Source organism: Garra rufa, chromosome 4 (assembly GCF_049309525.1).
Source record: "Garra rufa chromosome 4, GarRuf1.0, whole genome shotgun sequence".
Taxonomy (NCBI): Eukaryota; Metazoa; Chordata; class Actinopteri; order Cypriniformes; family Cyprinidae; genus Garra; species Garra rufa.
In genome coordinates, this window is record NC_133364.1 from 49904329 (window position 1) to 49930554 (window position 26226).

The window sequence follows — 26226 nt, forward strand, 5'->3', positions numbered from 1 at the left end:
TATTTCGAATGTAAATTGCCAGTGGCTCTATCGCTATGGCAAATAAAAGTGGGGACAAGGGGCAACCCTGACGGGTCCCCCTATAAAGTGCAAACGAGTCAGAGAGAACGCCGTAAGTTAATACAGCAGCTTTAGGTGATGAATAGAGCAAACGGACCCATTTTATAAAGTTTTCACCAATACCAAATCTAGACATAACATCAAACATGTATCTCCACATCGAATGCTTTTTCCGCATCCATTGCTACTAAGATTCCAGGCACAAGATTATGATCAAGCTGGCATATTATATTAAATAATCTTCTAGTATTGCAGTTGGAGTGGCGGCCTTTTATAAACCCTGTCTGGTCTGGGTCTATGATGTCAGGAATTACATCTTCAGGGCGTTTAGCCAAGATTTTAGCAAGGACCTTTAAGTCTACATTTAGCAAACTGATTGGTCTATAAGAGCTGCATTCCTCTGGATCCTTTTCTCTTTTGTGTATTATGGTAATATTAGCTATATTCATATAATTAGGAAGTTTAGATGCATAAAAAGAGGTGTAAATAGCTTTCAAAAGATATGGATTTATTTTATCATTCATAATCTTAAAAAATTCCTCTGGGTACCCATCAGGCCCTGGAGATTTTCCTGATTGTAACGAATTTATTGCAGTTTTAATTTCCAACAGGGTGATGGGAGCTTCTAGAAGTTCTTGCTTTCCTGGTGAGCAATTGGTTTAACTGGACTCTCCGAGATTTAAGTTCAGCAAGGAGTTGGGCTGATTTTGAGGAATGAGACTCTTTTTCTATTGTGATAATTCTATTATCTAGTTTCATTTGCTCAAATAATAATTCCTTCTTCTTTTTACTAGTGTAGGTGTTCTGGATCATCCATTTAAGTTTAATGTTTATAGTAATCATATTCTCATACATAGTAATGTTGCATCCTTTAAAATATAGTTGCCATAGTAACATTCCAAGACAGTTAATTCAGTTAGTTGCCTTATTCAAGTAGAACTTCACTCAACAAACTTTGAGCAGACATTCATCTTGTGATCACCTGTAGAAAGCATTGTCTGTAAGTTTTAAAAGTTAATTTTATATTCATTTATTGTTTATAAAGCTGTGAAAGTACTATATAGCATAAATAGCACTAAATGGAAGCATTGTTGTATACTTCCCCTTTCTGTAGTTTCACTCTGTTTCAACATACTCAATGTGGTGTGGAATAAAGTGGCATTCTCCCACAAGTCAACGTGTTGGAAAGAGTTTATCTATCTGTCTAACTTCGGGAAGAGAGACACCAAAGTGAGGGCAGAACAGTGAAAAGACAAAATCAACAGTGATTACAGCAACTGTGAATGAACTTCTCATCTGCGCAGTGAATCTACAGTAAAATGCTTTCAAAGGAAAATGTGAGCCATACGAACAGGTCAGTGTGTTCACGTTCACACTTATCCAAATCATCCAGATCAACCCATTCAAGAAGATCAGCAGCCAGTCTTGTTGCAATAGAGGCACGAGCTAAAGCGGAAGCTGCTCGTACCAGAGCAGCATACGCACAAAGAGAGATTGAAATAAAAGTAAAGAAAGCACAGCTTCAGGTAGAAGAGACACGTTTGGAGGCTACATTGGAAGCGCTCCAACAAGAGAAAGAGGCAGAAGCAGCCTTAGCTGAAGCTACAGCCTTTGAGGCCATAGTTGATGCAGCTAACATAGAAGAATCATCTGAACATGAATGTAAACAAATGAGCACAAATCTCTATTCACTCAAGCGAACTGAGAACTATGTTCATGATCAAAATGCATACAAAAGCAGAGATCATCATGAATCATCAAAGCCTGTCACACAACTATTCCAGTCAGACGACAGAGAACAGCAAAATGCTCTCACATCTCATAGAGAGTCTATTCAATATTCTCAAGAAACACCACAAAATGTCAATTCATTTGGTGAGCCACTCTTTTGGTCACAGGACCCACATAACAGATTTGAGCCTGTCAGAGTACCTGAAAAAGAAGCAAAGAGTCAGGACACAATACCTCATTATTCTAATCCATCTAATTGCTATAACTCAAATGCACATTACTCACCTAAGATGAGAAATGAGCCATATGTTACAAAACCTGAAAACTCAGAGATATTCAATTTAGCCAAATTCCTAGCTCGTAGAGACCTACTCACTGCCGGTCTCATTAAGTTTGATGACAAGCCAGAGAATTACTGGGCATGGAAATCAACTTTCTCAAATGCAATTGAAGACCTTGACTTAAAGCCTTGCGAGGAGCTTGACTTGCTAACCAAATGGCTTGGTCCAGAATCAGCCGAGCATGCTCGACGAATAAGGTCAGTTCATATCAATCACCCTGCTGTAGGACTTAGCAGGATCTGGGAAAGGCTGGAACAGTGCTATGGATCAGCTGAAGCGATGGAATCTGCCCTCTTGAATAAAATCGACTGCTTTCCCAAACTCTTAAATAGAGAACCTCAACGTCTTAGAGAACTAGCAGACTTACTGTTAGAAATTGAATCTGCCAAAATGGAAGGATACCTACCTGGTTTGTCTTACCTGGACACTGCACGAGGCATTGCCCCTATTCTTGAGAAGCTGCCGTTTGCCCTCCAAGAGAAGTGGATGCAACAAGGATCTAGGTATAAGCAAGAACACAATGTTAGCTTTCCACCTTTTACATTCTTTTCCACCTTTATCAGGAATGAGGCACACATGAGAAATGACCCTAGTTTTACAATTAATATACCAAACAAAACACTACCTACAGGACAGAAATCTTCCTCCAGAGCAAAAGGGTTCACTGTTACTGTGCACAAGACAGAAGTAGGCCATGCGATTCATAAAGGGAAGTCTATGGTGGCAGTAGAAGACCTCAGCAAACAGTGCCCAATTCACAAGAAACCCCACCCTCTCTACAAATGCAGAGGATTTAGGGAGAAATCATTGGACGAGCGTAAAGCCTTTCTAAAAGAAAACGGCATCTGCTTCCGCTGCTGCTCTTCAACATCGCACCAAGCCAAGAATTGTCCTGCAACAATTCGGTGTTTAGAATGTGACAGTGAAAAACACACAGCAGCCCTTCATCCTGGTCCAGCACCATGGTCTAAAAATGACACTTTCAGCCCTGCCTTACAGCATGGCGGGGAGGTCGATGAACAGCCCACCACAACTATCGCTACATCCAGCTGCACAAAGGTCTGTGGGAATGGTTTCAGAGGAAGATCATGTTCCAAGATCTGCTTAGTTAATGTATATTTCAAAGATCATCCTAATATGAAGCTGAAAACCTATGCCATTCTAGACGACCAGAGTAACAAGTCTTTAGCAAGGTCTGCTTTCTTTGACAAATTCAGTGTAACTGAAAATGCATCTCCTTACACAATGAAAACATGCGCCGGTACATCAGAAATCCTGGGTCGCAGAGCAAAAGGTTTCATTGTGGAATCCATTGATAACAGTGTTAGCTTCATGCTTCCCACACTCATTGAATGTAATGAACTTCCTGACAACAGAGCTGAGATTCCTACTCCTGATGCTGCTTGGAACCATACTCATCTTAAATCAATAGCTCGTAAGATACCTTCACTTGACCCTGAGGCAGAGATTCTTCTTCTTCTTGGAAGAGACATCATTGAGGTGCACAAAGTATTGGAACAGAGCAATGGTCCTCTACATGCTCCTTTTGCTCAGAAGTTAGCGTTGGGATGGGTAATTGTAGGAGATGTCTGTCTGAATGGTGCTCACAAACCATCTGAAGTTAGTGCCTTTAAGACAAGCATTTTCATGAATGGGCGCCACAGCCAAATGAGAACGTGCCCGAACAATATCAAAATCAAAGAGAAGTTTTGCAATAACAATGAACATATGACTTCATTAATCTCACCTTTAGAACAAAAACTTAAAACAACACACACAAAGAGCAACATGACTGACATCTTCCAGTCCACAAAGGATGATGACAAACTAGCTCCATCTATGGAAGATCTTGCCTTTCTGAAAATGATGCGTAAAGAAGTCTACCAAGATGAAACAAACAGCTGGGTCGCTCCACTTCCCTTTCGCAGTCCACGTGAAAGACTTCCTAATAACAGACAACAGGCAACTAACCGTCTCCATTCACTCACACGTATGCTTAAAAAACAACCACTCATGAAAGACCATTTTCTAGATTTCATGGCTAAGATTTTTGAAAACAGGCATGCTGAACCTGCACCATCTCTTTCCGACAATGAAGAGTGTTGGTACCTTCCTATCTTTGGGGTGTATCATCCACAAAAGCCAGGTCAAATTAGGGTTGTATTTGACTCCAGTGCTCAATATCAAGGAGTGTCTTTAAACAGTGTCCTTCTGACTGGACCCAACATGAACAACAGCCTACTTGGGGTGTTACTGCGCTTCAGGAAAGAACAAGTTGCCATAACAGCTGACATCCAGCAAATGTTTCATTGCTTTGTAGTCAGAGAGGACCACCGCAACTTCCTGCGTTTCCTTTGGTACAAAAACAATGAAATAGAAAACGAAATTGTGGAATTTAGAATGCGAGTGCATGTCTTCGGCAACAGTCCCTCACCAGCTGTGGCCATGTACGGGCTCAAGAAAGCTGCCCTAGAAGGAGAGAAGGAACATGGTTCAGAGGCAAGACAGTTCATTGAAAGGAACTTTTATGTTGATGATGCTCTTATATCCCTTCCTACAGAACAAGAGGCCATTACACTGCTTAGAAATGCCCAAGCCATGCTGGCAGCTTCAAATCTCCGCCTACATAAGATAGCCTCAAACAAAGTTGAAGTGATGAGAGCATTTCCTCAAAACGACTTAGCAAAGAACATGAAGGACTTGGACCTTGCTGCTGACTTTCCACATATGCAAAGAAGTTTAGGAGTTAGCTGGGATGTTTCAAAAGATGTTTTCACCTTTAAAGTGTCACATGATGAGAAACCATACACAAGACGTGGAGTCTTATCTACAATTAACAGTCTATTTGATCCATTTGGATTTGCAGCACCTGTAATCATTAAAGGTAGATCTTTGCTCAGAGAGCTCACCATGGAGGCAAGTGACTGGGATGATCCTCTGTCAGAACAGATGTTCAATGAATGGAAATCATTGAGAGACTCACTGAAAGGACTGGAAAAAATTACCATCTCCAGAGCATACACTCCCAACACTCTCAACAATGCAAAGAGAAAGGAAATGTGTGTTTTCAGTGATGCTTCTACCACTGCCATTGCTGCTGTTGCCTATTTAAGGACCACTGACACAGAAGGCAAAGTAAATGTTGGTTTCATTTGTGGAAGAGCCAAGCTTGCTCCAAGGCCTGAAATTACAATTCCAAGACTTGAGTTATGTGCAGCAGTATTTGCCGTTGAGATAGCTGAAACTGTCACAGATGAGATTGATGTCAAATTTGATGCTGTGACTTTCTACTCAGATAGTAAAGTTGTTCTTGGATACATCCACAATGAGTCTAGAAGATTTTACGTGTATGTGAACAACCGAGTACAACGTATAAGAAGATCCACATGCCCAGAGCAATGGAAGTATGTTCCTACAAACCACAACCCTGCTGATCATGCTTCAAGATCTATCTTAGCTGAAAACCTACTGAAAAGCACATGGCTAACAGGGCCAGAATTCCTATACAAGTCACTTGAACAAGAAGCAACTTCTTCAACTCCAATGGACTTAGTTGATCCCGAATCTGACACTGATATTCGCCCCGAAGTCAGCGTTTGTGCCACTGAAGTCGTCTGCCATAAACTTAACACTAAATACTTTGAGAAATTTTCAGACTGGCAGCGCCTTATATACACTATTTCAAGACTAAAACACATTGCTCACTCTTTCAGCAAAAACAACAAATCAAAGGAATGCAGAGGATGGCACATGTGTCATAAACCACATTCAGTAGAAGATCTACAAAAGGCTAAGGAGGTCATAATACGTAGCCTGCAACAGGAGACCTTTCAGGATGAACTAAAGTGCCTTGAAAGAAAAACGGATGTATCTAAGAACAGTCCTCTCTACAATCTGAGCCCATACATAGATGAGTCAGGCCTACTCAGGATTGGTGGCCGCTTATCTCAGTCAGCCTTTGAGAAAGACGAAATTAACCCTTTAATCTTACCTGGTCGTAGTCACATCACAACCTTACTCATTCGACATTATCACTCCCAGGTTCAACATCAAGGACGCCATTTCACAGAAGGTGCTTTGAGAGCTGCTGGTCTGTGGATTATTGGTGGCAAACGAAGAATTAGTAGCATTATCCATCAGTGCATTACCTGCCGCAAATTGAGAGGAAAGATAGAAATGCAAAAAATGGCCGATTTACCTGTAGATCGCCTAAGTACTGATCCTCCTTTCTCTTATGTCGGACTGGATGTTTTTGGACCATGGAGGATCACAGCACGCCGAACTAGAGGAGGTGAAGCTAACAGCAAACGCTGGGCAGTATTATTCACATGCATGAGCATAAGAGCTATACATATTGAAGTGATTGAATCATTGGACACATCAAGCTTCATAAATGCTCTACGAAGGTTCTTCTCCATTCGAGGACCAGCTAAACAGATAAGATCTGACTGCGGTACAAACTTTGTTGGGGCATGCAAGGAACTGAAAATCAGTACAAACACTAGTAACAAGGAAATGCAGAACTTTTTAAGTCATAATGGATGCACTTGGAGTTTCAACCCACCACACTCATCGCACATGGGAGGCAGCTGGGAACGCATGATAGGCATCACCAGACGCATCCTTGATTCTATGTTGCTGAAAATCAGTCAAGCAAAACTCACCCATGAAGTCCTGACCACATTCATGGCTGAGGTTTCAGCTATAGTAAATACTCGTCCATTAATACCAGTATCAACGGATTCAAACAATCCTCTCATCCTAACCCCAGCAACACTTCTCACACAAAAGACTGGCACACTTCTAACCCCAGAAGGAACGTTTAATGAAGGGAATCTCTACATCCGTCAGTGGAGACAAGTTCAAAGTTTAGCCAACACCTTCTGGCATCGATGGAGAAGAGAGTATCTAAACACATTACAAAATCGAAGAAAGTGGCAACAAGAGAAGCGTAACCTTCGACACGGTGATGTGGTTCTACTCAAGGACAGTCAAGTTAAAAGAAGTGAGTGGCCCATGGGCATTGTACAAAGGGGATTTCAAGGAAATGATGGAAGAGTCAGGAAGGTTGAGGTGAAGACAATAAAGGACGGAATACCAAGAGTCTACCTACGTCCTATCTCAGATACAGTCCTTCTCTTGCCTTCAGAAGAAGAATAAATGTGGATTGCAAGTCAGTGCAGTGATGACATCTTATAGATGCCAGACGGGGAGTGTTCTGGATCATCCATTTAAGTTTAATGTTTATAGTAATCATATTCTCATACATAGTAATGTTGCATCCTTTAAAATATAGTTGCCATAGTAACATTCCAAGACAGTTAATTCAGTTAGTTGCCTTATTCAAGTAGAACTTCACTCAACAAACTTTGAGCAGACATTCATCTTGTGATCACCTGTAGAAAGCATTGTCTGTAAGTTTTAAAAGTTAATTTTATATTCATTTATTGTTTATAAAGCTGTGAAAGTACTATATAGCATAAATAGCACTAAATGGAAGCATTGTTGTATACTTCCCCTTTCTGTAGTTTCACTCTGTTTCAACATACTCAATGTGGTGTGGAATAAAGTGGCATTCTCCCACAAGTCAACGTGTTGGAAAGAGTTTATCTATCTGTCTAACTTCGGGAAGAGAGACACCAAAGTGAGGGCAGAACAGTAGGCAATTATCATTCCTCCCAGAAAAGCCTTGTAAGCTTCCCATATTGTTCTCGGTTCCATTTAATTTGTATCATTACGTTGAAAATACAATTTTGTCTGCTCTTTTAAATAATCAACAAATTTCCCATCGAGTTGATGGAAGGGATTAAGTTTCCATTTCCACGATTGATAATTTGGTCGCGGTGGTGACATAGTAACAGTTACAGGTGCATGATCTGACAGAGTTATTGGGCCTATTTTAGGTTTCTCAGACAAACTTACCATCTGATTTGAGAAGAATATATAATCAATACGTGAGGCGGTTTGATGGGGGAAGGAATAAAATGTGTAAACTTTAATTGTGGGATTAAGAAATCTCCATATATCAATCAGACCGAGCTCCTGACATGAAGTTTTAATAATATTAGCTGTTTTAGCAGGTGATTTGTGTCATAAATTAAAGTTATTTGTGCAGACAGTGCTCCAAGCCAAACAGGCTAATGTTTATCACAGTCATCCTATGCATTAATTGCATACTGTAAGAGTACCTTGCGCGTTCTGTACATCATAAGAAATATAACATCCTCTAAGCAGGTACTTAAGTTTATTCCAAGAAAGCGTTCACCTCCCTGGTCGTTGTCAGGTATGTGTCCTTACCGGCAGCGTTGAACACTCTTATTGTGGCAGGGTAAATGAAGGCATACTTGAATCCTGTTTCCCGCAATCTTCGTCGGATCTCCGCCGTCTCCGCTCTCTTCTTCTGCACGCCAGCCGAGAAATCTTGAAAAAACGACACTTTTTTCCCCCCTCAATACAGAGGTCACCCAAACGTCTTGCTGCTTCTAAGATCAGTCTTTTGTCTTTATAATTGTGCAGTCGAACGATCACGGGTCTCGGTCTCGGATTTTCACCTTCGTTTCTCAGTGGTCCGGTACGGTGCTCTCTTTCCAGTTTGATCCCTCCGTCCTTTGTGTTCACGTTCAGTGTGGTTGGGATCCAAGCCTCAAAAAAAGCTATCGGGTCGCCCCCCTCAGTGCCCTCTTTGAGACCAACAATTCTGATATTCTGACGCCGACTTCTATTTTCAAGGTCTTCTATAGGTTCAAGTGCTTTTTGCATCTTTTCAAGAACAATCGACACATTTTTGACGATACAATTAATTGCATCTCCCGTTACCGCAGCTTTGTTAGAAGCAGCTGGGCCCGAGTTTTCGCCATCTTGCTCGGCGATAGCGCTCTTGTTCTGGCGTGTATTTCTTCTTCTTGTTTGCTAGCCGAATCTGATTGGGACCAAAAGATATCTAGGGAAATCCTGATCACTTTATCCTCAATTCTGTGCACTCTTTAAACAATTAGGACGTCTGTTTGGTAAGAATTTCAGCTATATGGCGAGGAGCTCGGTCAGACACGTCTTGCCGCTCTTAAAGCATCACGTGACCCCCAACTCGTTTAATTTTTATGCAGATGATTCTCAGCTTTATCTGCCTTTGAAAAGGAAAGATGCAAAGTCCATAGCACCATTGTTGGACTGTCCTGAAGACAATAAACCTGGTAGGCCCTGAAAAGAAAAGTTGTGGTATTTGGATCCAGGGGTGCTCGTGACTCTTCTCAGTTGGATCTTGGTGTTTTAAGATTATAAAAATGTGGGTGTTATTATGGAGTGAAAACTAGATAAACAGGTTAATTCAGTAATTAAAACTAGTTGTTTTCAGTTGAGGCAGTTATCCAAAGTGAAGTAATTTCTATCTTTTAGTGACTTTGAAAGAGTTGCACATATTTTTAGGTATTAACCAGACTTCTCACACATTTGTAGTTGGTACAGAATGCGGTTGCTCGTATGTTGACAGGAACACACAAACGAGAACATATTACACCAATTCTGGCACCTCTCTATTGGCTTCCCGTTCATTTTAGAATCGATTTTAATCTATATTGGTTTTCGTGTTTAAATCACTAAATGGACTTGAATATTCTGACTTAATACAGCTATACACTCCAACAAGAGCACTTAGATCCACTGAGCATTTACTTTTGATTGTTCCTCCCATAAGGTTAAAAACCAGGGGGACATAGTCTTAACTCTCATTCTGTGTTAAAAGCCAAAGAGTAAAGATGATTTTAAGTTTTTATGATTGTCCTGGACTCTTGTCTGTTTGACAGTGGTGTGAAAAAGTGTTGGCCCCCTTCCTGATTTTTTTTTTTTTTTTTTAAATTTAAAGTTTGTCACACTATAATATTTCATATCATCAAAAAAATTTAAATATTGATCAAAGATAACACAAGATGCAAAATCCAATCCCACATGTCCCTGTGTGAAATAGTGTTAAAACATAACTGTGTTTTATCCTACCTGAGTTCAGTTTCTCTGGCCACACCCAGGCTTGATTACTGCCACACCGGTTCACAATCAAGAAATCATAAATATGACCTGCTTGAGTGAAGCAGACCAAAAGGTCCTCAAAAGCTACACATTTTGAGATCCAAAGAAATTCAGGAACTAATGAAAATTAAAGTAATTTAGACCTATCAGTCTGGAAAAGATTATAAAGCCATATCTAAAGCTTTGGGACTCCAGCGAGACATTATCTACAAATGGCGACAACATGGAACAGTGGTGAACCTTCCCAGGTGTGGCCGGCCAACCAAAATTACCCCAATAGCGCAGCGATGACTCGTCCAAGAGGTCACAAAAGACCCCGCAACAAAATCTAAAGAGCCTGCACAACTGCATGAAAGAGACTGGGCAAAAATGGCCTGTATGGCAGAGGTCCAAGACAAAAACCACTGCTGAGCAAAAAGCACATAAAGGCTTGTCTCAGTTTTGTCAGATCACGTCTTGATGATCCCCAAGATTTTTTGGAAAATACTCTGAGGGACAGATGAGACAAAAGTTGAAGTTTTTGGAAGGTGTGTGTCCCATTACATCTGGCGTAAAAGTAACACAGCATTTCAGAAAAAGAACATCATACCAACAGTAAAATATGGTGGTGGTAGTGTGATGGTCTGGTGCTGTTTTGCTGCTTCAGTATGCATGTACAGCACTTTAATAAACACTTGTTTTAAAAGTGATTTAAATTAGATAAATAAACTTTGACATTGACCTAACAGGTCCCTTAATAAAACCACAGAAAGAATTGTGTGGGGATTTTATCCTCTTTTCCTTATTTCACCGTCTCTTTCTAAATTTGTTGCATTTTATTTCCTAGGAGACAAAAATGGTACAGAAAAATTCAGTTTAGTCTGTATAGAGATTATATATATATATTTGCCTTTTATTTGCCAACAGTGTGGAAAGAGTTTCACTCAAAAAGGAAGCCTTAAAATTCACATGAGAGTTCACACTGGAGAGAGGCCTCACACATGCAAACAGTGTGGAAACTGTTTCAGTCAAAAAGGAAGCCTTGACAGGCACATGAAAATTCATTATAGAGAGAAGCCTAACAGATCCCCTCAGTGTAGAAAGAGTTTCAAACAAAATGTACAGAATAGAAAATTCTAATTCACATTTTAAAGCATTATGTTTTGTCCATAGTACACTTTAAGCTCAGTCCAACACAATATAGCTAGTTGACACGGTAATGCATAAAAGTGCAAGGAATAATATGGATTATGGACAATGCGTTTGCTCTGTCTACAGTGTAAGAACTTCACATTTGTATATCATGAATTGAAAAGAGATCTCACAGGAAGTGCAGTTTTTTGGTTGAAGCACAAAAAAGGACATTGTTAGCATTTTTAAAATCGCCGTTTCGGGTTACAACTACAACCCTTTTTCCCTGAGAAAGGGAAGGAGACACAAGGACATACAGAGGGAGGGTCCTCCGTCGTTTCCACCTTAGACTCTGTTCATCATTCTCTTCCTTGTGTTGTTCCATCAGTGCAAGGGTGCACCTTCCAGAAGGGGGATGATATGCCAGGAATATGGACCTGTTTTTGTTTCTGTGTGCCCTTTTTTGGTCGCTTTCCTTTCCTTTAGTCTAGTTAGTCATTCTGTGCACCCGTGTTCCCCAGTTACCCCATATATTAAAATCAAAGTCTGTGCATTCTGTCTCTGTTGGGTCTCTATCGTCCAGATGTATTGTCTGTCTTCCCTGTTCAAGTATTGGTGCAATTTTATTAAGCACTGTCCCCCCGCTTCAGATTGATAGTTGTCAATCCCTGTTTACACCTGTTATAAAACTTTTTTGCAACATATATAATTGATTTATTTGTTAAAAGGCAAGCATATGACCAAATAATATAATGAAGAACATACATTTCCTTCAAATTATGACAGTTCACTGGTTTACAAACACTAATATTCAAAGAAATAATAAACTCACAAAACTGAAGCTAAACAATCCTTGTGTTGAATCTTTTTATAAACTGATCATGAATTTACTAAAGCTGAGTTACTAAAATGAGATGTGTGTGTTTAATAGTTATGTTTGTTCCAACAGGTTGAAGTCCCCATTATATTGGCTTTTAGTATGACTATGTTAGCCTTACATTTATCTATAAACTACCTGTCTCTCATTGTCCCCATCTTTGGTTTTCATTCATTAGCTGTCCTTGTGTTATCATCTCTGTGTTTTTTCTTCGCACCTGTCCAAATTTTCTGGTTTGTCTGTCTCCAGTTGCCCACAATGTATGTTAATAGTGTTAGCCAGTTTGTAGATTATGTATTATTATCTGTATCTGTGTCTCACACAAAATTATACATTTTGTTGTTGTTAATTTTTATTAATCTCAGATTTTTTATGATTAGCTGGTTTGGGATAACCAACAATTTTTGATCTTGATCTTTATGTAGTTTATATGTGTCACACCAGGCCGGCAGAGGGAGCCTTGCCCCTCACTGACTGTTGCTGCTCCCTCTGCTGCTTCGCTGGTTACTTCCTGTTTGTCAGCCATAAAAGCCGGCTCAGCACACACTCTCACTGCGAAGTATTGTTTTGCTCCAGCGGACTCTACCGAGCGTTTTTCCTTGTTCCCAGGTTTTCCTAGTTTCCTTGTTGTTTTTCCCTAGCCATAGCCATAGTTCTGTTTTGTTTTCTCAGTCTTAGTCATAGGTTCCTAGTTTCTTGTTTTCATTTCATTTGTTTACTTTGGACTGCCCTCCTGGATTTTGACCCTACGCCTGTTTACTGGATTACGCTCTTGGATTATCTTTGCTGTTGTTGTTTGCTGGTGTTTTCAACCTTGACTGTTCGACCACGATCTGTTTTAATAAAGCCTTGCATTTGGATTCTCACTCTCAGTCGTCCCGCTTGTTACAGAATACTTCGCCACACCCGGATCCAGCGGCTTTACCCACCAGCAGTACAACCCACCAAGAATGGATTCAGCAGGAAGTTTGTCCAACCCCGTAAATCTGCTTTGCTCCATCTTTCAAAATGGCCGTCCCATTGAGCACTATGTGAGGGAGTTCATGGCTTATTGTTACCTGGCACCTTGCAATGAAACCATCATCAAGGAATGTTTCTGGAGGTTCTTGGACGCAGATATCAGTGACAATTTACCCGATGAGGACCCTAGTTGGAGCCTCACACAGTTTATTGACTTTGTGTTGTTACATTGTGGATCTCCGTACACTGTGGGAGTACTAGAAGGGCCTCAGCACAAGATGTCTGCTAGCTCAGAGCCTCCGCACAAGATGTCTGCCAGCCTAGAGCCTCCGCACAAGATGTATGCCAGCCTAGAGCCACAGCACAAGATGTCTGCTAACCCTAAGCCACAGCACAAGATGTCTGCTAGCTCCGAGCCACGGCACAAGATATCTGCTAGCCCAGAGTCTCAGCACAAGATGTCTGCCAACCTAGAGCCTGTTCACAAGATGGCTGCCTTTCCAGAACCTGTTCTCACGATGACTGTCCTTCCTGAGTCTGTTTTCAAGATGGCCACCATCTCAAAGCCTGTTCATAAGATGGCTGCCTTTCCTGAGCCTGTTCACAAGATGACTGTCCTTCCTGAGTCTGTTTTCAAGATGGCCGCCCTATAGGACCCAGCTCACAAAAAGACTACCCCGCCCAAGTTCTCTCGCAAGATGGCCGCCACCCCAAAGCCCCTTCACAAGATGGCCGCCAACACAAAGCCTGTTCACAAGATGGCCGCCATCTCCAAGTCTGTTCACCAGATGGCCGTCCCTCTTGAGCCTGTCACAAAGATGGCCGCCGCCACGCCAGCGTGTGCACCCAAGATGGCCGCCATGCCAGAATCTGCACCCAAGATGGCTGCGCCACTCCAGAGTCTGCCCCCAATACGGCTACCATCCCAAAGCCCGTTCACAAGATCGCCGCCCTTCCAGAGACAGTCCCCAAGATGGCCGCCTTTCCCGAGTCTGTTCACAAGATGGCCGCCCTTCTAGGGCCTGTTCACAAAATGGCCGCCCTTCCAGAGACAGTTCACAAGATGGCCGCCGTTCCTGCGCCCCCGGCCAAGATGGCCATCCTTCCCGAGTCTGCTCACAAGATGGCCACCAGCCCAGAGCCACTGAACAAGATGGCTGTCCTTCCAGAGCCTGATCACAAGATGGCCACCCTTCCCGAGTCTGTTCACAAGATGGCCACCGTCCCAAAGCCTGTTCACAAGATGGCCTCCGTTCCTGAATTCCCAGGCCAAGATGGCCGCCACGCCAGAGCTACTGCACAAGATGGCCACCACGCCAGAGCCTGTCGCCAAGATGGCCGTCACGTCAGAGCTACTGCACAAGATGGCCGCCCGACCAGAGCCTGTCGCAAAGATGGCCGCCATGCCGGACTCACGCCAAGCCATAATCCTGATGCCAGCACCAGCCTACACAGAGTCTGCTGCTCCAGAACCAGATCACGCTATGTCTGTCAAGCCTCGGCCACCTTACATCACATCAGCCAAGCCAGCGCCTGCTAATGCTACGTCAGCCAAGCCAGCGTCCGCTAACTCCACGTCAGCCAAGCCAGCATTTGCTAAAGCCACGTCAGCCAAGCCAGCACCTGCTAACGCCACGTCAGCCAAGCCAGCATCTGCTAACACCACGTCAGCCAAGCCAGCGACTACTAACGTCACATCTGCCAAGCCAGCGTTCGCCAGTATCACATCAGCCAAGCCACAGCCTGTTCATGTCATGTCTGCTGCTCCTGTACAGTCAAGTCAAGTTACAGTTGCTGATCCTGTCAAGTCAAGTCGAGTTACCGCTGCTGTTCCTGCAAGGTCAAGTCATGTCACAGCTGCTGTTTCTACAAAGTCAAGTCATATCATTGCAGCTGTTCCTGTCAAATCAAGTCACGTCACAGCTGCTGTTCCTCCTGAGTCAAGTCAAGCAGCACTCCCCGAACCAAGTCAAGCAATTCCACTTCCTGAGTCAAGTCAAGCAACTTCACTTCCTGAGTCAAGTCAAGCAGCTCTTCCTGAGTCAAGTCAAGCAGCTCTTCCTGAGTCACGTCAAGCAGCTCTTCCTGAGTCAAGTCAAACAGCCGCTCCTTCAACGTCTAGTCAAATCACAACCGTTCCAGCCATGCCAAGTCATGTCTCACCAGTTCCCTCCGAGCCAAGTCAAGCCAAAGCTGTTCCCTCTAAACAAAGTCATGTCTCGCCCGAACGTCCAGAGCAAAGTCATGTATCGTCCAAGCGTCCAGAGCCAAGTCATGTCTTGCCTGAGCGTCCAGAGCCTTCGCTTCCAAGCCACGCAGAGCCGTCGCTCGCAAGCCACGCAGAGCCCTCACTCCCAAGCCAAGCAAGCCTCTCATCTTCCAACCCGGTGGGCATCCCATTGCCGACTGCGTTACCTGTGATGGCAATCGCCATTTTGAGTGTGTGGGCTGCACACTGCGTCCCAGAGGCCTCATCTATCCATAACTCTGTCAACGAGTCTGCTCTGGAGGCCTCATCTGTCCACGTGTCCACTGCGCCTATACCTCTTTCGGAGGTGGCGTGCATAGCGGAACTCCTTGCCCTGCCAGCGCCGCCAAGGCTTCACACTCAGCCTGCACCGCCTAGACTTCCAGTCGTCCCTGTTACGGCTATCTTAGAAGACTCTGTCCACCTTGTCACGGCTATGGAGGCGGCGTTCTCCCCTGAACTCTCTATTTCTTCCCCTGCTCTGTCTGCCTCCTCTGTCTCTGCTCTCCCCAGATCCCAGTCCATGACGTGGCTGCCTGCTCCGCCCTGGAGGGCCTCTGCGCCTCCTGCTCCGCCCTGGAGGGCCTCTGCTCCGCCCCGGAGGGCTGCTCCGCCTCCTGCTCCGCCCCGGAGGGCTCCTCTGCCTCCAGCTCCGCCCTGGAGGGCTCCTGAATCTCCTGCTCTGCAGACGGAGCCTTGCCCCTCACTGACTGTTGCTGCTCCCTCTGCTGCTTCGCTGGTTACTTCCTGTTTGTCAGCCATAAAAGCCAGCTCAGCACACACTCTCACTGCGAAGTATTGTTTTGCTCCAGCGGACTCTACCAAGCGTTTTTCCTTGTTCCTAGGTTTTCCTAGTTTCCTTGTTGTTTTTCCCTAGCCCTAGCCATAGTTCTGTTTTGTTTTCTCAGTCTTAGTCATAGGTTCATAGTTTCTTGTTTTCATTTCATTTGTTTACTTTGGACTGCCCTCCTGGATTTTGACCCTATGCCTGTTTACTGGATTACGCTCTTGGATTATCTTTGCTGTTGTTGTTTGCTGGTGTTTTCGACCCTGACTGTTCGACCACGATTTGTTTTAATAAAGCCTTGCATTTGGATCCTCACTCTCAGTCGTCCCGCTTGTTACAATATGCTTGGCTTAACACTTAATTTCTTCTTTACTCTTAACTTATGATCTGTCACTGCCTTCTATGTACTATTCTTACTGTCTATTGTAACAATGTGCAAAACACACCAAAAAAAAAAATAGCTGATTGTTAGTGTCTTTAGTATTGACTTTTGACTTTGCTGCACAAAAACTCAAAGAAAATAGTACATATCTCTGCAAAACAGGATCTCAGCCTAATTGAAAATCACCAGACTCTCTATCCCTATCAAAGAGGCTTAATTCTTGATTTGTAAAGCTGTGGATCTTCAGCACCACGGACAGCAGCCGATCCAGAGCTCAGAGCAGCAGTGGATGTGACGACTACCAAAGCAACAACAGACATCCATGCATTCCAGTCAAGACTTTGTTTGGTTTACTGTTGCATTTTCCAAAATCTTGATATGGGAAGGTAAAATACTTTCAAACTTAGCTACTAATAGTTTTTCATTAATGTATTCAATTTTGTAAAAAGCATCAGCAATATCTGTTAAATAGCAAGGTTTTTAGGCAGTTCTGACATGTCTTCAATGTTAAGAATTTTCTAGGACAAGGTGAAAACGTTGTATAGGAGTGACCAATACACATATAATTCATATAATTATTTACAGGTAGAACACAGCAACGAGGCAGAGGTCAGACTAATGAAGCACGTCAACATGGTCCGCTGTGAGCCATCCAGCTGAAGATCCTGAACCTCTTCATGAGTGGCATGAAATGAACTGGCAGCAAACCTTTTCTTCTCTTCAATGATAATACAGCAAGGCCAGCCAGTGACACTGACAGGCTGTACAGAAGTCTGCCCTGTCTTAAATCACCTCTTGTCCAAATTCTGTGAACCGTATCAGCCTAACATTGTTGCAAAACTTTGATGAGAGGATGCTCCTGTGGCGTGGGCACCTCACTTTCAGGGTGTACAATGCTCAAAAACCCAGTAAATATGAATAGAAATCCTACATATTGTGCGATTCTAAAACGGTACTGTCGAAAATGCTGAGTTTCTGGCAACTTTTTAAAAGAGTTAAAATACTTTTGAAATGTCTTATCAGTACCTTAGAAATGTTTGCACTAATGCTGTGCACTAATGTAGGTTTTGCAACTGAACAAAGTACATCAAGGTGATTTTAAGTAAACTGCAAAAGCTATTGATTAGTAATAGATACATTGAAAAAGTAGTATTCTTCAACATTTTTAAAAGACTCAAGATAAAATTGAATCCCATTAAAATCATGTAGAAATGATCCTACAAGACATTTATGTCTTGTCCTATAAGACAATTCCTAACGGAATCCAAGGAACACTTCCAAAGGTGATAGAAATTCTAATTAGAATCCTTTGTTTTATGCTTTATGTAAGGGAATATTTTGCAGATTCTGAAAAGATGTAAACTGTTGACTTTAACTGTAGTTCCTCACAAATAGTTGTTGTGAATTAGTTCAAAAGGGAAATGTATATAAATAATTAATTTATGACTAATTATGATTACAATTATCAGATGCCAGAATTAACTGTAACAGAATTAAATATCGCCATCGACTAATCTGTTAGTTCAGCGAACATTCAGGTTAATTTCACAGCAACTCTAAGCAATGATATTTTCTTGGCTGCAAAAAATAACATTCTTACAGTTTTAATGCATTAGAGCATGTAGCTTGATCAGAATCGTAAAGGGACATTAATTTACAAGACAGAATCAGAAACCCATGTAATTTGTGCACAAGAGTTTAAGTAAGTACTAACACATGACTAATCTAAACGAACAAACATACAATCACTCATACATGGAGGAAGGTCAAGTCAAATTGGATGAATGGAGCCAATAGAAAAACAAGAAAAATGAGGTTATGAAAAGAGTCAATTAACCACCTGAATGAAACCATCAGTGCCATTTTATAATGGGGTTTACAAATTAAACTTTTTAAACAAATATGTTTGTTTGGTTAAATGTATGATACTTGCATTGCCTTTGTCATTGACGAGTGTCTGGATGCAGTTTTGGGTGAAAGTCTTGATGGTTTCAAGGTTTTGGAATTGGGATCACGTTCTTCCAGGTTTGAAGAGCGATGAGTTCCAAAGGTGTCCTGACTCTGTGGTGATTGGGAGTTTCTTCCAAGGTGGAAAGTGAAGAAGAATAATGAGCTGAGAGAGAGACCCAGCTGAAATCTTGTGAACTTTAGGGAATAAAAAGACAAGGCTGCAGGGCCTGGCACAGGCTTAGGGTTCTGGAGAGTTCTAGTTCATCTTCCTCATCTTCCTAGGAGTTCAAGGTCTGCCAGGCGCAGATGCATCGGCTCTGGGACTTATCAACCAGAAGATAGCAAGGTGATGAGACATGGGACTAAAAGAACTGAGAAAAGCCAGGAGAACTGAGGCGAGTCACTGTGTGAAGCCTTTATCTCTAATGGGGGTTACAGTCAGGAGAAGGTAATTGAGAGGCCAGGTTAATTGATAATTGGAAGGCTAGAGAGCCAATGGTGACTCTTGCTTTTGGAGGGAAAGTTTACAACTCTTTGTCTGTAAGCATGGTATTTGCATATGTGCTGGGATTGGTTGTTCATGAAAAAACTACTAAAGATTCTTAAAACACTAATTTGTTGCATAGGTATCAAAAGATTAGACACCCATCTTTTTAGATCATCAACAAATTCAACGAGACCAAACATGTTGTATGTGTTATACTATGTAGTGATCTATCATAACACATGCATAAAAACATTTCACAATACAAAATAAATGAAAAGTAGTAACATACACAATGATCTGAGGATATGTGTGTTCGTTCACAGAAAGGGTTTTCTAAGAATTAATGAAAGATGTTAGTTCCTATGGTAGTATGTGTCCTTTTTAGAGTATTGGGGAAAATTCTCTCTACATACTTTTGAGTTGTAAAGATTATCTGGTCTGGCAGAGGAGTCCTGGTTGCCATAGTAAGACCATTTGCAGAAATTATGGTATCCAGTGTTGTGGATTGGGTGAAGGGGGTCTGTGATCATTTGTTAATCTAATGAAAAATTATTATTTGGTAAATCTAATGAACAACTGTTTATGATTGGTCCAGACCCTACATTGTTTTTTTCCGAGCAACACATAGGCAACAAAGAATGTCAGTTTGTAGAGTAATTTACAACAGCTTCAGATGTGGCTCAACCAAACAGAATCAAGGACCAAAACTGTTTTATACATTTTGGTTGAAACTCATTCCACACTGAGGGGATCTGTCAGCCTTCTCTCTGTTGTGAATTTTCTTTTAGAGTGAAACTCTTTCCACACTGTTGGCAGATAAAAAGGCTCTATCTATTGTGGATATTCATGTGCTTGTCAAGGTGTTCTCGTTGACGGAAACTGTTTCCACATTGACTGCATATGTAAGGCTTCTCTCCAGTGTGGATCTTCATGTGCCTGTCAAGGTTTCCTCGTTTACTGAAACTCTTTCCGCATTGATTGCATGTGTAAGGCTTCTCTCCAGTGTGAACTCTCAGGTGGTCTCTAAGGTTTCCAGGATTACTGAAACTTCTTCCACACTGATGGCACGTGAAAGAGTCATCTCCTGTGTGAATTCTCATGTGACTTTCAAGGTGTACTTTTCGAGTGAAACTCTTTCCACACTGTTGGCAGATGAAAGGCTTCTCTCCAGTGTGAATTTTCATGTGGACTTTAAGGTTTGCATTTTGACTGAAACTCTTTCCACACTGTTGACAGATGAAACGCCTCTCTGCAGTGTAAGGCTTCTCTCCAGTGTGGATCCTCATGTGCTTGTCAAGGTTTCCTCGTTGACTGAAACTCTTTCCACACTGTTTGCAGGTGTAAGGCCTCTCTCCAGTGTGACCTCTCATGTGAATGTTAAGGCAACTTTTTCTAGAGAAACACTTTCCACACTGTTTGCAGGCGTAAGGCCTCTCTCCAGTGTGACCTCTCATGTGAATGTTAAGGAAACTTTTTCTAGAGAAACTCTTTCCACACTGTTTGCAGGCGTTACGCCCCTCTCCAGGGTGAACTCTCAGGTGGACTCTAAGGTTTTCAGGATTACTGAAACTTCTTCCACACCATTTGCAGATGAAACACTTCTCTTTTGTGTGAATTCTCATATGACTTTTAAGGTTTCTATTTTCACTGAAACTCCTTCCACACTGTTGGCAGATGAAAGGCTTCTCTCCAGTGTGAATTCTCATGTGACTTTCAAGGTTTCTTTTTCGAGTCAAACTCTTTCCACACTGTTGACAGATGAAACGCCTCTTTCCAGTGTGAATTTTCTTGTGGACTTTAAATTCTCCTTGTTCATTGAATCTCTTTCCACGCTGGAAGCAAGTGAAAAAACTCCTAGTTCTTGCCTTTTGAGCTCTTTTTTGTGTAGATGAATTTTTTGACTGTAAGGAACAAAATGATTTTTTTCCAGTTATAAAAACATGAAGATTCTCAAACTGATCTTTCTCTTCAGTTTCATTCAGTACTTCCCTCTCCTCTTTCAGTGCTGTTGGGCCTAAGGTGGGAAAAAAAGAAATAAAAGTTAATCCCAGTTTAATGCCACAAGGCAAGGAAAATGGACAAACTCCCCACTCAACCATCAGATGAACAATTCATCACACAATAATTCTTTCTGAGGCCATGATGTTAGCCAATCATAAAGCGAGTCCCAACCACATTCCTGGAGCCCCCAAACACTGCATGTTTCTCTAATTAAATGATAAATTACCTGGTTCAAGTGTGTTTGATCAGGGTCAGAGCTAAACTTAAAGGATGGTAAATGTTTAAGAACAGGGTTGTGCACCCCTGCACTAAAATGGGGGTGTGAGACAAAAGAGAGATGCAAAATGTGCAGTCTTTGGGGGCCTCCGGGAACGTGGTTGGGAACCACTGGTCTGTTACACTGACATTTTAAATGGAAAATGCCCCATAACTTACTGAAAAAAAAATAAAAAATAAAAATAAAAAATAAAAAAATAAAAAACATCACATCAGAACATATCCTTTAAAAGAAAACTTTAAAAGTTGAATGTGAAGTGAGATGTGCTGAAGTATGGTGAATTTGTGCTCTACATTTAATCCATCCAAGTGCGTGCGCGCGCACACACACACACACACACACACAGACTCTCCCCCACACAAATATTTAACTTTATTATTACTTTAAACATAAAAGTACATAGGAAATGCAATGCAAAAAAATAAAAATAAAAATGAATAAAAACCATACACTACGTACAAATGTATTTATTGTTTTGTGCCCAAGATTTAATGATGTTGTTTTAAAATATATATATATATATATAAAACAATCACAAATCTTAAATGCGTCTTTAAGGAACTAAATTAAAAATGAAATAATAGAAAACAGCCTTCATTTTAACTGGGAAGAGGAAAAGACATTTACTCATTTGAGCTAGTGATTAAGACTGTATTAGTCAGCTTACATTTTGTTTTCATTTACTGCTATGATAAAAATAACTTACATTTAGGATTATAATTGCACATGTGTCAGATTTGTCCAAAAACAATAATTTAAGCAAAATGTCTACTTTTTCCCAGAATTATTGAGCTACTACTATATTGTGCTCATTGTCTGTTTAGCGTGCAGCAGCACTCGTTTACTAGTGTAAACCTCATCCACTCCTAACAGTAAACTTGATATGTTTGCATGACTTTCTAACGTTTACAGATGAAGAATATGCCCTGAGGAAAACACAACATCTCAACTGTATTAAACCGTACAAATAGATCCATAACCGACATTAAGGACTGCTTAAGAACAAGTGTGCACATCAAATTGCCTTCACTGACTGAACCAGGATCACATTAGTGAGAATGTATGACCTTAAATGGTCATTTATGGAACCACTTTAACCCAGATTGATTTTGTCACGGTTCACGTATCTGCCGTGTTCTCATGTCCCGTGATCTGTGGTTTGTCATGTGATTGTCTGCTCGCTCAGCTGAGCTGCCAATCAGTCCGGCGCAGGTGCCTCTCTTTGTGTGTTTTGGTCTTCATGTGGATTTATTCGTGTCTGGATTTTCGTTGTGTTTGCACTGAGCTTCACCAGGATTCACCACCACGGGACTCACGCCACCGCACCTCCAGCCATCTTGCCCCTGCTCCACCCCAGCCGAGAGATTTCATCACCAGAGCCTTGCTGAATACTCACCTTAATTTCTAATAAACTGTATTTCACTGCATTTGCTTCCTCCCTCATTTTTGCCGTCACAGAACTATTGGACCAACAATGGAAGCAGCAGGCACTTCACAACCCACCATGGAGCACTATTTACAGGAGTGCATCTCTCGGCTGGAGAAACAGGAGAAAAGCTCGTGTGACTCAAGCGATCCGAGTTTTGGTGGGGCAGGTGTCCGAGTTGACCCAGCGTATGCAACAGCTGCAACTTCCCACTTCAGGAAGGGAGGCTGCACGGACTTTGATGGATCTCCGACAGGGGGAGAGATCCGTCTCCGACTATTCTATAGAATTCCGCACCTTAGCAGCAGAGTGTCAATGGAACGAGGAGGCGCATTGGGATAGGTTCCTGCATTGGTTGGCTGATCGCGTCCAATGGGAAATCTACGCCCTGGATCTACCCGCCGACCTCAACGGACTCATCGAGCTTGCTTTGCGGGTAGACTCTCGTCTCTCCCGAGCCGAGCGGCGGGGATTACCCGCTCGGCTCCCCCCTGGGGAGGGAAATCCACCTCGAGCCAGCGGCCACGACGCGATCAGCCACAACGACGATCACGAGCCCATGCAGGTGGGTCGAACTCGGCTTTCTCGGGAGGAGAAGGAGAGGCGGAGATCCCAAGGACTTTGTCTTTACTGCGGGGCGCCCGGCCATTTCGCATTCAGCTGCTTGTAAAAGGGCCAGCCCAGCAGTAAATCTGAGGCTACTGTCGGGTGGGATCTCTGCTAAAAAGACCTCATCCAGCTCGACCTCCACGCTCCTCCCGATTAGGTTAAGATGGCAGAAGCACGATCATCACTGCACTGCACTTCTGGACTCTGGGGCTGAAGATAACTTCACGGACTACAATTTTGCAATTCATAATCATGTTCCTCTTGTTCCCCTCTCCAATACTGTCGCAGTCTTCGCTCTCAATGGCCAAACATTACCCAAGATCACCCACATCACCGAACCCGTCACTCTCACTGTGTCTGGCAATCACAGTGAGAATGTTTCACTTTACATTCTGGACTCTCCCAACGCACCCGTCGTCTTGGGGCATCCTTGGCTCGTCAAACACAACCCCCGGATTGATTGGCAGCTCAAGTCGGTGTCTGAGTGGAGCAATAAGTGTTATGAGTCTGTCTTGTGTCTGCTTGTCCATCTGTTTCTGCTTCTATGTTTCAGGAGAAGGCGGTGGATATGTGTAACGTGCCCGTAGAGTACCTCGACCTGAAGAAAGTGTTCCGTAAGTCTCGGGCTGCCTCTCTCCCTCCTCATCGTCCCTATGACTGTGAGATAGAGTTATTGCCAGGTACGTCTCCGCCCAAGGGCAAGTTATATTCGCTCTCAGTTCCTGAGAGAGAGGCTATGGAGAAATACATTTCTGATTCTCTAGCAGCCGGGTTCATTCGACCCTCCTCTTCTTCAGCGGGGGCGGGGTTCTTTTTTGTGGGGAAGAAAGACGGATCTCTGCGACCTTGTATTGATTACCGGGGGCTGAATAATATCACGGTAAAGAATACCTATCCTTTGCCGTTGATATCTTCAGCCTTCGAGAGGTTGCAGGGAGCGTCAGTCTTCACTAAATTGGACTTAAGAAACGCATATCATTTGGTTCGCATCAGGAGGGGAGATGAATGGAAGACTGCCTTTAATACCCCCAGGGGGCACTTTGAATACTTGGTCATGCCCTTCGGTTTGTCCAACTCCCCAGGGGTCTTTCAAGCACTCATTAATGACGTACTGCTAGACATGGTCGATCAGTTCATATATGTCTACGTGGACGACATATTGATTTTTTCTTCATCTCTCCAGGAACATGTGCAGCACGTCAGACGAGTGCTTCAGAGGCTGTTAGAGAATGGGCTTTTTGTCAAGGCGGAGAAATGCGTTTTTCATGCACAGTCTGTTCCTTTTCTAGGGTACATCTTGTCGGCTGAGGGAGTTCGTGTGGACCCGGAAAAGGTTAAGGCTGTGGTGGATTGGCCAACTCCAGATTCCCGTAAGGCCCTACAGAGGTTCCTGGGGTTTGCCAATTTTTACCGGCGCTTTGTTCGTAATTACAGCCAACTAGCCTCACCTCTGACCGCCTTAACCTCCCCCAGAACGACGTTCAGGTGGTCGGACGCAGCCGAGGCCGCGTTTACCAAACTGAAGAGCCGCTTTGTTTCGGCTCCCATCCTCGTAACCCCTGATTCTTCACGTCAGTTCGTGGTGGAGGTTGACGCATCAGAGGTGGGGGTAGGTGCGGTGTTGTCACAACGTTCGGCCACAGACGTCAAGATGCATCCCTGCGCATTTTATTCACATCGTCTGTCACCTGCGGAATCAAATTATGATATTGGTAATCGAGAGTTGTTGGCAGTCAAGTTAGCATTAGAAGAATGGCGTCATTGGTTAGAGGGGTCGGGGGTACCTTTCATAGTATGGACCGATCACAAAAACCTTGAATATATTAAAACTGCTAAAAGATTGAACTCTAGGCAGGCTCGGTGGGCACTTTTTTTCGGACGTTTTGATTTTACTCTTTCGTACCGCCCGAGTTCCAAAAATGTTAAACCCGATTCCTTGTCGCGCATTTTTGACCACTCCGATCGCCCGTCCACTCCCGAGAGTATTTTTCCAGAGACGCTTATCGTTTCAACTCTCACATGGGAGGTCGAGGCGAAGGTTAAAACAGCCTTAGATGGGGTAACGCCTCCGGCCGCTTGTCCACCGAACCGCTTATTTGTGCCAGAGGAATTACGGTCCGAGGTTATACAGTGGGGACATTCTTCTAATATAGCGTGTCATCCAGGGGTCAATCGAACCATAAATTTGGTCAAGCAACGATTCTGGTGGCCTCTCATGGCTCGTGACGTTCGCAGTTTTGTTTTGGCTTGCTCAGTTTGTGCCACTGGCAAGACGTCTAACAGACCCCCTGATGGGCTCCTTCAACCGCTGCCGATCCCTTCGAGACCCTGGTCCCACATCGCGCTAGATTTTGTCACCGCCCTCCCGCCCTCCCAGGGCAACACGGTAGTTTTGACCGTGGTGGACCGGTTCTCGAAGGCGGTCCATTTTATTCCCTTGCCCAAATTACCCTCAGCCAAGGAGACAGCGGTGGTTGTCGTTGACCACGTCTTTCGGCTACATGGCCTCCCGACAGACGTGGTCTCCGACAGAGGTCCCCAATTTGTGTCCAAATTTTGGAGAGAATTTTGTAAATTATTGGGGGCAACTGTTAGTCTCTCTTCAGGTTTCCACCCTCAGAGCAATGGACAAACTGAGAGAGCCAACCAAGACTTGGAAAGGGCATTGCGATGCATGGTCACCAAGAATCCTTCCTCCTGGAGCCAACAACTCTCAATGGTGGAGTATGCCCACAATTCATTACCAGTATCATCCACGGGCCTATCACCATTTGAATGTAGTTTAGGGTACCAGCCACCTAATTTTCCTAGTCTGGAATCCGAAGTCGCGGTCCCCTCCGCCCACGCCTTCGTCCAGAGGTGTCATCGCACCTGGACTAGAGCCCGTGAGACTCTACTCCAGGTGGGAGCACGCACCAAGGCCAAAGCTGATCGCCACCGGTCGAGGCCTCCCGTAAATGT

The 26226-nt window shown here is 43.1% G+C and overlaps 1 pseudogene; it reads right to left on the reverse strand.

Annotated features, from left to right (window-relative positions):
• The window catches only part of LOC141332989 (uncharacterized), a 57887-nt pseudogene extending 35321 nt beyond the window's left edge, over positions 1-22566 (reverse strand).
• Between the last annotated feature and the right edge of the window lie 3660 nt (positions 22567-26226).